Source organism: Haliaeetus albicilla, chromosome Z, assembly GCF_947461875.1.
Source record: "Haliaeetus albicilla chromosome Z, bHalAlb1.1, whole genome shotgun sequence".
In the NCBI taxonomy this organism is placed as follows: Eukaryota; Metazoa; Chordata; class Aves; order Accipitriformes; family Accipitridae; genus Haliaeetus; species Haliaeetus albicilla.
Window position 1 is genome coordinate 65,897,001 of NC_091516.1, and position 15,642 is coordinate 65,912,642.

Sequence of the window (15,642 nt, forward strand, 5' to 3'; positions counted from 1 at the left end):
AATTCATTAGGCTCCATCTGTGTTCAAGCAGCATTTTCTTTTTTTCCTGAGGCTGCAAGGTTTGGGGATTCTTCTTATTTTTGTATCGTTGGCTACATACAATGCTGCAGGGCCAGCCGATATGTCCCTAGACATTGTGAGAACAGATTTAGACAGGTTTACTTAACCATGGTCTTCAAAGACTTGCCATGAAACCTTTTGCCATGCCACAGGTTCCACTGCAATGCAATGCACTATCTTACAAAAAAGAGAGATGCACTACTTACCCCAACTACCACTCTCAGTATTTGCAAAGCAATTGCATGCTCTAGATCAGAAATTATAGGAGCAGCAATAGGATACTTGCACAACTGGACATCAAGCCAATGGCTCAAAAATAAAACACAGCCACCTTATTCTTGCAGCCAAGTTACTACGGAGGAGTAACAGAAAGCAGCAACTGTCCTGCAACATCTAAACATCCTGCACACATTATGCCACCAGTGCCCTATCAGCAGCACTGTTACTATTTCAGGATCCTAGTGAAAAAGTTAAACTAGAAAGCATGCCCTTAATTTGGGGCTCTCGCACTGCGGTACATTTGGCTGGGAGAGAACACTTGTGTAAGCATTAGAGGAAAATACAGGAATCTGAACATTAACCCTGAACGTAATCCTCAGTTGATGACTTTCGGGATAAAGAGTGAAGTGTTAACATCTCAGAATACATTTTCCAGAAAGCACAGCATTGCAAGATTGTGCCTTTTTTATTCTAAATTCTGTTGAACACTCTCAATTTGTAATGAAGGCAACCAAAGGCAATGAAAACTGCCCAGCTTATTCGACCGACATGTCTTTATTTTTCAAGTAAAAGAAACATTTCATACCAAACTAAGAGAAACATAGCTGGCGATCAATGGTCAGCAATCAAGACTGTTTAATTTATGCATATTTTTATTTCTCATCTTATGCAGATTGCCATATACTGATCAGCTATGTTTACACAGCACTTTTATTAATAAACTAATGCAGGGTACATTCATTTTACTGGCTAATTTGCTTGAAACTAATTTCTTGAGCCAGAGCCCAGTGAACTGAAGTGCCTATAGTTTTCATGAAAAATATAAAAGCACTTCCCATTAGTTTTAAAGATCAGCTGCTTTATTATACAAAATATCTAATTTCATAACTCAGCCAAGAAACGGGGAGGTTTTGAATTAGATAATTAATTATCAGAAAATGTCTGTTCTTCCCCCAGAGTGTAACCAAAATGAATCACCAATTCAGTTCATTTTAATTTCTTCCCTTAACACCCATATCAGCAGAGTTGTTAAACTCTTTGCATGATCACTGAATCTTAAATCTATAAATCTCATGATCTCAGCAGGGGGTTTTCATCTGAGATCTCTTTTGCCAAATCCCGACTGCACTTTAAAATGCAGACTCATAACTTCATTCCAATATGCTTGAAAGCCGTGTTTTTGTCACAATCTGGAAATTGGACATTTCTATTATTACCAACTCAAGGAGGAAAATGTTCAAGAAGAATCTCTACATATTGATACCCATTTTTTTCCATTTGTATTTCATAAACAAACATAAAAGTAAGTTAATAATGCAAGTGAATCTTTGTTTTGGGGTTCTTACTGCCAGCCCACACAACTGCAAGACTATAAAATGTAAACTGCAAAGCAAAACAAAAAAACTTAAAAGTTGAAAATCGCAGCTTGTTTAATGTTGCTTAGTTTACTTTATTAATGATAAGCAACAATTATGAAGTAAAAAAGCAAACAAAACCAAAAAACACCAGATGTACCCTGTAGATCTTAAGATCTTATTTTTGCTAGCATCTACATAAAATCCAATCCTATTCTTTACATTCAAAGGCAAAAAAACCACCACTATTCTGCAGAAGGCTAACTGAACAACACTCTTAATCTCACACAGCTACTCAAAATGGGGCTCAGGAGGGGCATGAGTCTTCATGCTCACCCCCCAGTAAGGGTCATATTTACAGAGAAGACAACTCTTATTCACCTGCCATGCACTGCTGTGACTGGTCTGCTTCTGTCTTCTCGACCCCCCCCCTGCAGGCAGTGGGGGCTGCTCTTCTGCCCCTCAAGCTGCCCCTTGCCTGCTGACACAGCCCTGGTCCCACAGGTTCTCTATCTGCAGGGCAGGAGCTCCAGTCCCCACCAACACGGTGGTCTCCCTGACCTCATCCCCATTTATACAGGTCTTTCCTGGACTAGGGGTCCAAAAACCAAACACCCGTGCCCTCAGAGGGGCTCTCCCTGCCAAGGGCAGAACTCGGCATTTGTCCCTTTTTACAGCTCCTGTTGGGTCATTCCCCCAGCGTGGCCTCTCTCAGTGGCAGCCCTGCCCTTGAGGGCACCCACTGGTCACCCTGGTTTGGTGTAACCTGCACACCTGATGGGCAAGGACTCTGTCACCTCCTCCAGGCCACTGATAAAGATGGTAAATCAGGAGAGGTCCCAGACAGACCCCAGCAATGACTCACTTGTTACCAAGCTCCAGGCTGATGTGACTGGTCAACTACTGCCCTCCAAGTACCATTATCCAACCAGTTTTTTATCTGTCCACCCATCCAGACCATCACTGCTCAACTTGGATGCAAGAATGGTGACAGTGTCAAGAACTCTAGCCCAGGTACATGACACCCACCACTCTCCCCCCATCCACAAACCAATCATTTCTTCCCAGAAGGCCATCAGGTGGGTCAGGTGTGGTTTATCCCAAGTAAACCCATGCTGATTTCTCCTTCACATGCCTAGAAACATGCTCCATGATTTCCCCAGGGACCAAGTAAGGCTGACAAGCTTGGAGTTTCCCTTTCAGTCAATCTTTTTGCCTTTTTGGAAGATGGGTGCAACATTTGCCTTTCTTTGGTCACTGGGGACATCCCCAGATCTCAATGACTTTACAGCGGTTATAGATGTCTCACCCTGCAAGGGCATTGGCCAACTCACAGCACCCTCGGGTGCAGTCCATCTTTTCCCATTGGCCCATGGATGAGGTTGTATCCACTCACCAGGATCAGCCTGATGCTCACCCAGTCCTGATTATTTCTCTCCTTGACCTGTCTCTCCAAGTGCAGAGGTCTGGCAGGACTGGCTGGGGAGGACTGCAGCAATGTCAGTGTTTAGTTCCTCTGCCTTCTGTGCCTGCTGTCACACCAAATCACCCACCCCACTCCACAACGACCCCACATTTTCTTTGCCAGGTGTCCCTGGCAGTATCACTGGCCACAGTCTCTCTGCATCATCCCAAACCTAAGCACCCAAGACAAGACATCAGGTCAGCAGACAGGTGCCTCCACCCCCCAAAGGGGAATCTCCATTAACTATCATCCTCCTTTTTTGCCTTGTTCAGGAACTTGGTCGGTACCTGTAACTGCAAAACCAGAGGTGGTGAAGAGGGCTGAGATGTGATATCAGAACTGATGAGTTTCCAGCTTCCCCCATCACTGAAGTTTCTATCCACAGCTCATTGGGAGGGGGTCCTCTAGATTTCCCTCCTCCCTTGCAACACAGGACTCGAGCTGTTGGCTTTGTGGGGTCTTTGCGAGATCCTGTCAATCTCCTGTTTGTCCTCCCTGATGGCAGACAGCACACCCCGGCAGGCAAGGCCATCACCGTCCCTCCCCTGACCATCTCTGTAGCCTGAGGCTGGGGCAGCAGCATCCTCCCTCAAGGTCTCTGGTCTACCAGGGTAGCTGGTGCAGCCCATGCCAAAGGCAGTCTCGTTTGGCACATATAACCATGTTCTCTCAAGAGTAAATGGCCACCTACAACACCTTTGAAAGACAGTGGTGTCCATTTCAGGTACACATAGTGTTACTCAACTGGCTTATTGCAAAAGGATAATTTCACCATTTAGTATTAAAAAAGTTGATAGGTGTTTTATGTAATTGCTGGCAAGCAACCCAGATTAAGGGCCCCAGATCAGATCATAAACAGACTTGCAGTGATTAAAGCTCAAACACACCTAATGCAGTCCTGGCAGTTTTTCTCTCTGTTTTTGTGTGAGAGACAGGAGTCCAAATCTGAAAATGTAATATAACAAATCAAAATTTCAGAGAGGTTTTAGCCCATTCTCTAGTAAGCTCTAATACAGCTCTTTCCTGAAGGTTCTCTGAACCCATGGAATCCTAAACTATGTTTATAATAATAAAAACCCGCACATCTGATTTGAAGATTTAATTACTCGGTTTGGACATGAAGTAACAGCTTGCAATATAGATAATAGTTTTGGCAAAGCTGCAGACATTAATCTAGAGCAAGCTTTGGCGTAAAGTTATTCTTCTGTATTCACAAGAGGTGTCTTTGCATTATTAAAATCAAGAGAAGCCACAAGAATCTATATTCCTTAAAGAGTTAAATCTGAAGACCAACCTACTTTCAACGTCAAATTTGGATTAACATCTACCAGGGCCCTTGGTCTTTGAACCATCAACTGAAAAATCAAAAATCCAGAAGTTCAAGTCAGGTCAACATTATGAATGGAAAAAAGAAAGAAAAAGGGATAAAATAATAGTCCAGAGAAAAGAAGCAGTGGGTTAAGGTACAATATAAATCCTAAACCTGCAAAACACTTTCAAAAAGACTGTGTTTGACACAGTGAAGCCTTTTGTCTGCATTTCCTGCCCTGAGTGCACAGCGGTTGCAGCTGACTCTAGTTCTTGGCCATTATGGCTTGTAACACTGCTAATTTTCAGAACTATTAGAAAGCTTTCAATTATCAGAGAGTTCCAGGAAAAGAGAAAACTCCATGTAAAACCTTTGTGCAAAGGAAAAAAGTAGGACCTCATAAAAACCTAAAGGTTGAAGAAACAAAAAATCCAGCCAAACAGAAGAGAATTACACCTCTTCCCACAAAAACACATGAATGAATGAATAAATAAATAAATAAATAAGCCTCTTCTTTACTATTCCAGACAACAGTGAACGTAGTCTAAAAATTCAGGGTAGTTTGTGATAAACAAACTAGGTCACTACATAGCTATCAAGGATAAATATAGTAATTTCTAATGCAGAGGAACATTCCCAGAAAAATTTTGGAAAGCCTGAGACACCTGTACTGAATGCAGAAGCCTGTTTTGTCTATAAACACCACCACCACTCTTCACTTTTTGGTGAATATTGCAGAACATAAATACTATATGAAGATCTGTCCTGTGTTAGTACGTATACATATGTTAGAAAAAGCCAAAAGCCACCAAAAAAATTGCACAGTAGTACAGTAATGACCCATCTTCCCCAGCTAATACATCCCTCTTACAATTCATGCCACTGCCATATAACCAGACTACCTGTGAGCTCTGACAGGATCATGTGGTGACACATCTATGCTCCTCCAAGAATCATAAACTCCATACAGATACAATTTCTTCCAAGTCCTCATTTCCACCAGGAAAATAAGGGATCTACTATGCCTTAAAGAGGGTAAAAACTAAATAATCTCCCTTTCCACACAGACAGCAATGGGAAGTACATGGCATAGGACTGACCCTACTCCTTCATCAGCCACTGGTGGACTGATGCCCACCTGTGACCTTCAGGCTGCTCCCCAAAGCCCAAACTCTGGGCAAAGCCTATGTGGCTGAAGAGCAGAGGCGATAGAGTTATTTCATTGCTCAGGGAGGGTATGATCCTGAAGAAGTTAGTATTTTATTTTTAAACTACAACAACTTAGAAGAAGCACCTTCCATAAAGGCAATTTCAACAGATACACACTACAGCTTGTAATCTACTAGAACAGTAATTTTATGTCTTTTATGCTGTTCTCTTTCAAAGAACAGATGTAATACGTCTAAAATCTTCAGTAGTTTTACTGTTGTATCTTAACAGGAAAATGGGGCAGAACAAAACTATACCCTTTCTGAAGCTGCTCTTTCTACAGAAAATCTGTTCTGACATCCTGTATTAAAGGCTTTTAAAAATTATTCCAACTGTTACAAAATATATATACCATGCTGTAAACAGACTGGGCATTTGCAATTTGAATTTTAAAAGCTTCTAACACCTCATTTTGAAAATGAAAAAGAAATGAGAATCTCTTGCATATACAGTAATAAAGTGGGAACACTGAATAACATTAACTGAGAGTTCTCCTGAAACAGCAATTCCAGATCATTACCTGTTTGTGAGATCCCTGCAACTCTCTGGGTAAATATTACCAGTATACTAACACTTGTCACACACACAATGAAATGTACATGTAAGCAGCTGCAATGCTTGCAGTGCAGGAGCTTGCACTACAGGATACTTAACATCACGGCTTTTAGCAGACGTCAGTCATCAAATCTCATTATTTCTGTTAAAGATAGATGCCTTCCTATGTGATGTATTGACCTTTGTTTTCAGACTTCAGGGATGCTCTTTGTATCATCTGGAAGGTGCACACACCTCAAGAAGAAAGGGGGGGGGGGCAAAAAAAGCTTGATGTGACACAAGAGACAAAAGATTGCTATGAAAGACGCTAGCAAAAGACTTTATGATTATCTGCCAGACTACAACATTTATAGGGTGAAAGACTAGCTTCCTGAATCTCCAAAAACATAAAAGAAAACTTCCTGTATTTCTTGCTAAAATTCTTCAGCTCCAAAAATGGTGCTGCTCTAGAGGAAAAGCTCAGTTCAGAACACTGATTTTAATTAAATCTGACTGACCTTTATTCCAGTGAAGTTGGGGTACAGTTCTGGGATATTCCTTCTTCCCTCCTCTGCCTTAAAAGGAAATTTTTAGTTGGGATTTAAAATTCTGTTCATATGTTTCTACAAGTATAATGCCATAACCACAATTCATCACTGGAAAAGAAACCAGTGTACCTATTTTTAATTATTTATTGCTTTCTACAGGAAATTAAAAAAATCAGAACTTGTCTTTCAAAAACAACCAAGCAGCAGACTAAGTGGTCAAAATTAGTCAATCACTGGTCTCAAACCCTAGGAAGAGACACAGCTCCCACAGGGCTGGTGTGTGAAGCTGGGCTAAAGGGACACTGCCACTTGGGAAGGTCACACCGCTTCTTGATCAGGTTGTTTACTTGCTGAAAGATGAGGCTTTGTCCAGCTGAATCCAGCAGCCAGATTCAGCATGCACACATACACACACTTGACGTCCTTGTGCAGCAAATAACAAAAAAGATTTTGTATTAACATTTTGAAGAGTTCTCTCTTTTTCCTCCTGAAGTAAATGAAGCATGTAGTGATTTTACTCATTCATTTTGGCTTCTTCCTTCTTCCTGCTCAGCCTTTAGTCGGTCTGAATGGAGGAGCTAGAACCACGTCTACTCACCAGTGGTTCAAAGCAGTTTACTTGCTTAGAAATACGCCAGGGCAGAATTTCTAAGGCAGGCAGCTCCTCCCACTCTACTGAGAGCATGCAGGGAGCTCCTGAGCCTCACCTGCTTTGCATGGCCAAGGAGGGATCTTTATCCGTAAGATAAATATTTGGCACAAAATAATTAGGGAAGAAAAACACTGTACTCTGTCCTCATCAAAACAACCTACCAGGACAGCTTAGTTAATCAACACTTGATTGGCCCCAGGATGGTGAGGCAGCACACAGATACTCAGTACTGGGAGATGGCAGGAGAAATGCAGAATTTGCTCCTCTGCCTACAGTCATGCCAAGGCAAGGAACACAGGAACACAGTGCATACTCCTGGATCTTATTTCTGTACCTGGTTTCCACAGTGGGTGATACATAGCTATACACAAGGCAGGGAGAAATGTGGCATTCTGTGCCTTAGGGTAGGGTGGGGGAGCGAGTGAGCATGTCTCCCTGCTCAACATGGTTTAAGTTCACCTGTTTAGCCCTGAAAAAGAGACTTGGAACATTCACACATTGAGAACCAGCAAGCACCTGGAGGGGTAGGTCCAGAAACACATTTCTTGGCAAAAAATGCATAAGCTGTCACCGAGAAACCTATCTCTAACTTCGCCCTGAAGGAACCAGGTGAGGACACATATGGTGTCCAACAGCACCGTGTCACTCGCTCCTCCCTCCCTCTTTCTCATCACTCATCCTTGCACGAGCACTGGGGCTTGCCTGCTCCTGCCCAGAAAACTAGCATGGCATAGAAATGATGTTTTTTATTGCTCTGCGTAAGACCATCACCAGTGCTGAAATTAGGGAAAATTCAGTGGCAAAGAGAAATTAGATAGGCTTGCCTATACTGTCAAATCTCACATGCTTAGCAGTAACAAACTATAGAGATTTAGGAAGTTTCCTACAGGCTAGACCTTTGTTTCACCGCTCCAAGGGCCAAGAGGCTCTGACCCACAGGTCAGAGCTGCACCTTTTACTACTCTACTTTTACTCACACTCAGCATTTTAAATGCATATTAGCACATAATTGTTCAACTACACTGAAAGATACTGAGGCATACTGGAGTAGTAACTGCTCTTGCTGTGTGAAGCAATACAGACATAGTCTTAATATTAAGGCAGTACATATAGTCAACCACACCTTACTCCAGCTGATTTCAGGGTTTTTACTCAGAATGTTGATTTAGTATTTTTCCCCCCAACAGATTTCGCGAAAGCAGAAATACATCTCTAAGACTACATTCCCAAGTATGTCTGACATTGCTTCAATTACCATTTTTGTTGCACTCTGGTTGTCCACTATGACTTTAGTAATGGGCTGAACCAGAAGACCCGTATTTGGAGAAGAGTTTGTGTTAAGTAAAACCACCATAGGAAGGAACCAGAGTCTACATGTATGTGCAAGTGTGCAACAGTGCAAAAATGCAGCATTTCTTAGAGAAGTTTCTAACAGAAAACATGCATTTGAACAAGGACACCAGGTTAAAGAGAAGCCTGGTGAAGCAAGTCAAGAGGTTACAATAGGATGAGCTTGATCACACCCAGGAAAATGAAAGCCATTATTAAAGAGGTTGATCTTTATCCTGAAGGACTACCTATAAAGGATGCATCATTTTGTATGAGATCAGAAGGTAAGCCATAAAAAAGACATCAAAGAAATTAGACAAAAGCATCATTAAAGAAATATACATAGGACGTACCATAGAAGAGAACTACTAGGTCATTTTAGCTGCTTCCCATGACAACAGTACATGATTTCCCCATTCACACTGTACACTAGTCAGAGTATTAATCTAATCTTCCCTTAAAATTGTTCAAATACATGGACATTCCATGGTTTTAAAATAGTTCTGGAATAGTATCTAAAAGCAATCAGCTACTAGGTCTTTGTTTTTAACCTAGAAAAGCCCTTGTAAGGCAATCCTGTGCAATTCCTCACACAAGTAAGGAATCTGACAAGTTACATAGCAAATAATATTTTCTCCATCTCTATATTTCAAAAGCCCAAGCTGCAAAGGGGGTAAGTAAAAAAAAAAAAAAAAAAAAAAAAGTCAGAGCCCAGGCCACTGCCTGCAAACGTAATACTTAACTAGAAAAACAAAAAAACCCTGGCAAACAGATTAAAGCAGTATGGTCTATGGGACTGTAATAGAGAAAAATCAGAGAGGAAGCATAGATTAAAGGGGCTGGTTGTGTGCAATGATATCCAGCAGTGATAGAGGCTGTTGTACATGAGGGAGAGACAGACTGAAAGATGTAAATGTTGAAAATAAAATAAATCAAACATCTTTTATTTTCTATTTTTTTTGGTTTTCACACTCACACATCTTATCCAAAAGTATTTTCTATATTGTCTGTTGTAGTTTCACTGTTGTAGAAACCTAAGACATGAGTAATCAGATGGCAGAAATTACTGTTATTTACGCACTGCTGTCACAGCTCTCCATAATTATACAGGCTGACACAGCATCTTGACAATGATAGGAAAAAAGCAGTTTTTGTAGAAATTTTGTCAGCCTCCCTACACAGAAGCACGGCAAATAAAATTACTGCAGCTAAAAATTGGCAAAGCAATCACCTTTCAGGGTTGGTTGTTTTTTGGTTTTTTTTGTCTCTGTCAAAAAGTTACTATTGTAAGAATACTCAAAGACACAAAAAAAAGCCCTCTATGTCTAAACTGTAGCTTTATCCTACAGTAGGGCCACAATCTGGCTATGCACAAATGCCTTGTGTTGTTTAAAACTGAAAACAATTAAGGAAAAAATGAGTTGCAAGGGGAGTGGGACAGGAAGAAGGAAAGTTTATGTGCAAAACACTGAAAATGTCCTGTATTGAAATAAAAAATTGGAAACTCTCAGGTTCAAATCCATAGTCTGAACCACTTAACAGTCAACTCTAACCCATGCTGTCCATGCCCCAGTCAACCTAAACACCAGAGTAGGAGAGGGAAGACTGATTACTGATTGAACTCTTGTATGCACAGAATTGCCATGTTTTGATAAAGTACTTTTGGTTGGCAAATTTCTCAATCGCTTTAACCCAAGAGTCACCACTTGATGCAGACACTGCATGCCAGACAGGTTACACCTCTAGATCTGCCCCTACTCTCCCATGCACCACCTGGGACGAGAAGCGCCATGGAGCACCCACATCGAATCTCCCACCTCGTCCCGTGGAGGCCCTGCCTCCGCTCCCTCTTCCTTTTGGCCACCAAGGTCACATACGACCCATGAAATTGAAGCAGTTGCACATTTTTCGTTCACACCTTTAGTTTCCCGCTGGGATGTGCAAAGCTCCTACCCAGGCACAACACAAGGAGAGCAGATCTTCTTGCGCTTGCTTATCCTTCTGCTGCTCCTCCCTGCTGTCATCTGCATACTGGACTTTACTGCTTTAAATATTGTGGTTAAAATCTCCTAAAACTGTTCTGCTGCCACAAGTGGTATAGCCAAGATAGATACTCCAGGGTTCTCCATTTAAAAGGCACAAATGAATGAGTACTTTCTTCTGTATTTTCAAACAACTTCACCAAACTTGTCGTCATAAAAAGCCTTTGCCTACAAATGGCCCTTACTAAAGTCTGGAGGTGGTGGAGCGAAGCAAGGAATACTATCATTAGTCTTAAAAACACAGCCTCAGACGTTCATTGCTTTCGTTGAATATAACCAATTTTGACTTGAAATACGGAGCTGTGCATCCCGAATTCATAGGATGATGAAGTCTTATCTAACATTACTCAAACTTTTAAGAAGTATCAGACTTGATGTGTGGCACATAAGTGAATGTAATTCCTCTGTACGTGATCTGAAATGTGGATATAGAGACAATATAGTATGTATGCATATAGCCACTGTATAGTATGTAAAATTGTTTTCATGCGTGTTTCATATGATAATGCATTCACACACACACCACATACTGTAATTATTAGCTAGAGACTTTATTAGATAACCATGGTCTGTTTCATTTCTCAGCTTTTAAAACTTAAAATAGAAGAACACCCCCACTGTGATGAAAGGTAACACAGCATGCTGATTAAAGAGAAAAAAACCCGCACGAACAAACAACAGAAAAACCCCACAGGTATATTGCCCCAACAACGAGACTGACATTTGATAAAATCCCAAACCGTGAAAATACATGCAAAAATTCTGCACCTCCAAATTTCTGGGACACCAGCTGCAAGCTCAGCCCCTGCTTTCAGTAATACCCCAGATCCAGCTGCGCAATTGCAGTTACTGTTTTCGAACAGGTCCACACTTTGCTCCTGCAATACGAATGGCACAAAGGCTGCTTTACCCCCTACACACCATATCATTAGAAAATTAGCCATACCCTACTGTCACTACACTCAGTGAGTGGCTTTCCCTCTAACATAAGATCTATGTTTCCTATAAAGAAGGAAACTTAGACCCATTATCACTTACTCCTCGGGCTGATATAACTCACTGAATTTAGGCTGATGTTGGCTTTCCCCCTACATTCTCCCTTCATCCCTTTTAAATGGAGAATGTGTGTAGGTCCTCCAATATAAGACAGCATTTTCCAGAGGTCTTAGGTTTGCAAATGTTAAGGTTATTACAACCCTTATTTGGGTCTGAATCTTTTAACTCACCTTTTATTTTCTAATGTATCACCTGACCAAGAAAAATTAAAACTCTTATTTTCACTGCGAACCTGTTTTGAAAGTTGAAATAAATTAATACTGTTTTGATGTTTAACCCATATTATTTCAAACTCAAGGCAGCTGGGCTTCAAGTATGCTACAAAGCCCAATATCACTTGTAATACAACACTGACCATCCTTTAAGATTTCAGAAATACTCCTGGCTCTGTGGGTTACATGAGTTTGAAATGTGTAAAAACCTAAAAAATGGAAAACAGTAACATGCCAATTCCTATGTGACTCACAATAAATTTGAGAATGACATAGATTTATTTCTTGACTCTTGCAGTTTCTTAAATGCCGCTTCTCCAGATATTTTTACTTGAAGGGATACCAAGCTGTGAGTACGTCACTGCTGCTGTATGGACATGTGCTGTACAAACAGCTAATTCAAGGCATAAAAATGAACTTTTTAATAAAAAGTGATTATCTTTTGAAATAACTTCCAAAGTGAATCATTTCCTTGATTTTCAACTGGATGGTAATTGGAAAAATGTGGAGGAGGGAAAGTAAGACAGTGCCCCTTTTCACTATGCTACCATTGATACACAACCTTGTATGAAGTATAACCTTTGAAAAAAACCATAGAGGATAAAGACATAAAGGGCAGAGAAAGAGGAAGTTGGACACTTAAAAAAACTAATACCACCACTATTACAACTGGACTATTAATTCCAGTTATAATAATGCATGACTGGACACCAAATTCTGTCCTGTGCTGACCAGACACGTACAGGATGCAATAGTATATCTGCTATATGCTTTCTGGAGGCTATATGAGCAGTCATGGAAAATCAATTTGAATACAAATGTAATTTGTTAAAAGAACAGTGAAAATCATTATGCAGGGTCACACTGTCAGCAGTTTGCACAGAAGCAGATGCCGTCCGAAGATGCAAAGGCATTCTGTAAAACAGAAGAATCTCAGTCTTTAAAAGTCTCTGTGATCTTTCCAGTCTTTCAGTATAGTTACATGAGAACAAAGCTACAGTTTACCTCTCTTGATTCTCAGCACTTTTACTCCTTGCAGCTCATTCCAGCTGCAGAAAGAGGCTTTATAGAAACTTCTAAGCCTCAGAGAGAGTGAAGGTTCCCACTGTAACGGAGAAAAAGCAACATCTTTGAAACAGTTCCTTGAAAGTTCCAAAATATTTATCTCAGGCTGACAGGACACAGTCATGAAACAAAGAACTAGATTTGCCTGGTTCTGGCAATGTCAATATCGCTTTTAGGCAAACCATACATAAAAATTCAGCATCAAGCTAACTGAAAACGCATGATACAATTTAACGACCAGCTTCACAATGAAGACAGCTGAAATGGTAAATCTTCAGAAGATCCTGTTGCAAAGACATTTAACACATAGACATGGAATATACCGATTTGCTATGCACTTAGAGTGCTGTTACCATAGCTGATTGATCAGCTTACCCTATTCCATGAGGTAAATCTGGAGACTAAAACAGCCACCAGTTTTAAATTACGTTTTCCTTTAATTGGATCCCAATCTTCACTGACTGTTCTGAAAGGTACTGGCTTATTTGTTCCTAGAAAAATACACAGTGGCACTCAGGAACCTGTATTACTATAGATGAGATGCACTGTATTTCTTCCACCTGAAATAATCTCTTACAGTCTCTGTAGTCACTCTTTCAGTTACTGTCTGTCCACTACACTGTAGAACATCAGATTGGCTTATGTTCAAATTTGACCACGGAACAGCAACAACAGCAAATGTAAAACCTTACAGCTGTTTTGAAATATGTATAAAAGGACATTCCTTATTAAAAATGCACCTGCATCTTTCTTGCAAACTAAGGGGTAGAAGTCACTGCACCCTTGAAGCCTACTTTCATCATATACAGGCATATAAATGCATCTCTGAAGGCAGACTCCTGTTACAGTGCATGAGATTGCAAATTTATCATACTGGCCAAAGAAGAAAATTGCAGTCTTCCATTGGGATGACTTTTTCCATCATCATCATCAACATCATCATCATCATCATTATCACCTCTCAATCTTTCTCCTCCTTCTCTCTCCCTTTAAAAAAAAAAACAGAAAAAAAACTTGCTGATATACTTACTATGTATGTGTTCCAAACACAAAAAGCAAAAGAGGTTTTTAAGATACCACGAATAAACAGGATTTTGACCTCCATCATTACTTTTCACAGCTCCAATAAAAAAGCAGTTGGTATTTTTCTTTGTAGACTTGAAACACGGGTCAGTAATGAACTACATGACTTAACTTTGATCTGCAGGTGGAATTTACCCCAAAAGAAGACAGGGAAGAACTGGCCACTGCAGAGATGACACTACCATGGGTTTTCATTGTACACATTATGCAAATGGACTCATCAGCAAGTAATGTTCAAACAAAGCACAAAAAGTTTTGTAGTGTTCAAAACCTGCTCTCTAAAGAGTTTCAGTTACTTACAGTGCTTACAGTCATCATAACTTTGAGAGGATCTATTAAAAGTAAACGTTATGACAGTGAGCAAAATTAACCCAGTATATCAGACGCGTCAAGCAACGTTTTAGTCTGTTTCAGCATAAAAAAAGACTGTATAATTTTCTTCTGTCTCATTTTGAAAGCCAAGGACAAACCTTTCACTGAACAATTACAGCTTAAGCAATCACAGAGCAAATGGATCTTTTTTCCTTCCTATTTCACTTCTCTTAGAAAAACTAAGAAGTTATCTCTGTTCTGAAGTTACCTAAAAGCATGGCAAGACCGTAGACTTAGATGAAAATATGTCTCAGATGCGAACTATGAGAAGTCCTACAGAAGCCCCATGCAAAGTATTTATGACAAGTCCAGACTTTGTGGCAGACGCAGTATCTTTTGCTTAAAAGACTTTGGGCATAAACTGCAGGTACAAGGACATATTGCATAAGCTATCACATGCTCGCTGCAACTGCGTGAATGTTACTGGATTCGGAGAAGCCACTGTGCTGAATAATTTAAGATCCAATAAAATATTCAATTTTACTGATACACTGGTTTCATTTTAAAATAAAAAAAGTGAATAATGACGGGAACAGGTCTAAAAGTCAACGGAAATACTGTGTTACTCATTAGGATAACAGTTGTTCTACTAAGCTTCGGGGAAGGTAACAACTGGGGCGATAATAAAAAGGTCTCCAACCCCGAGACATTCCCCCCACGCCGGATGCATCACACGGAGGGACAGACACAGCCCCGGCAAAGGAGCATGTCTGGGGCTGGCGGAGGGCGAAAAGGCTGTGCCGGGCAGGGACGGACGGACGGATGGACAGGGGGAAGCCCCCACGCAGGACGGCGGCCTCCCACGGAGGGTTTCGTGCTGTGGGTCGAGGTGGCGGTGCGGAGGGGACCCACGGCGGTCCCTGCGCCCCGGGGGGCTGAGCTCTTTCCCCGGGGGCGCTGCGCCCGCCTCGGCGGGGAGCGGCGGGTCGGCACCGGCACCGGCACCGGCACCGGCAGCGGACGGGACGGGACGGGACGGGCGGCAGGTGAAGCCCCACCGCCCCCCAGCGCCTTCCCCCCGGGCCAGCCCCGGCCCCTTCGCAAGAGGTGATGCTGTGGAACCTGGTTTTGCCCCCCCCACACCTCCCGACGCTCAGCTGGTAGCAAGATGAGCTCCGACAACTTTTTTTAA

General features: G+C 41.4%; 1 protein-coding gene and 1 long non-coding RNA gene across 2 annotated transcripts in view; both read right to left on the reverse strand.

Annotated features, from left to right (window-relative positions):
* EDIL3 (EGF like repeats and discoidin domains 3) overlaps positions 1-15,642 on the reverse strand; it is a 269,327-nt gene that overhangs the window by 252,570 nt on the left and 1,115 nt on the right. The gene's annotated exons all lie outside the window — the stretch shown is intronic.
* LOC138684000 (uncharacterized) lies at positions 11,253-14,332 on the reverse strand. Its single transcript, XR_011323487.1, has 2 exons — positions 12,996-14,332; positions 11,253-12,905 (listed from the first exon to the last, which is right to left on the reverse strand). It is a non-coding gene; the product is annotated as an uncharacterized lncRNA (long non-coding RNA).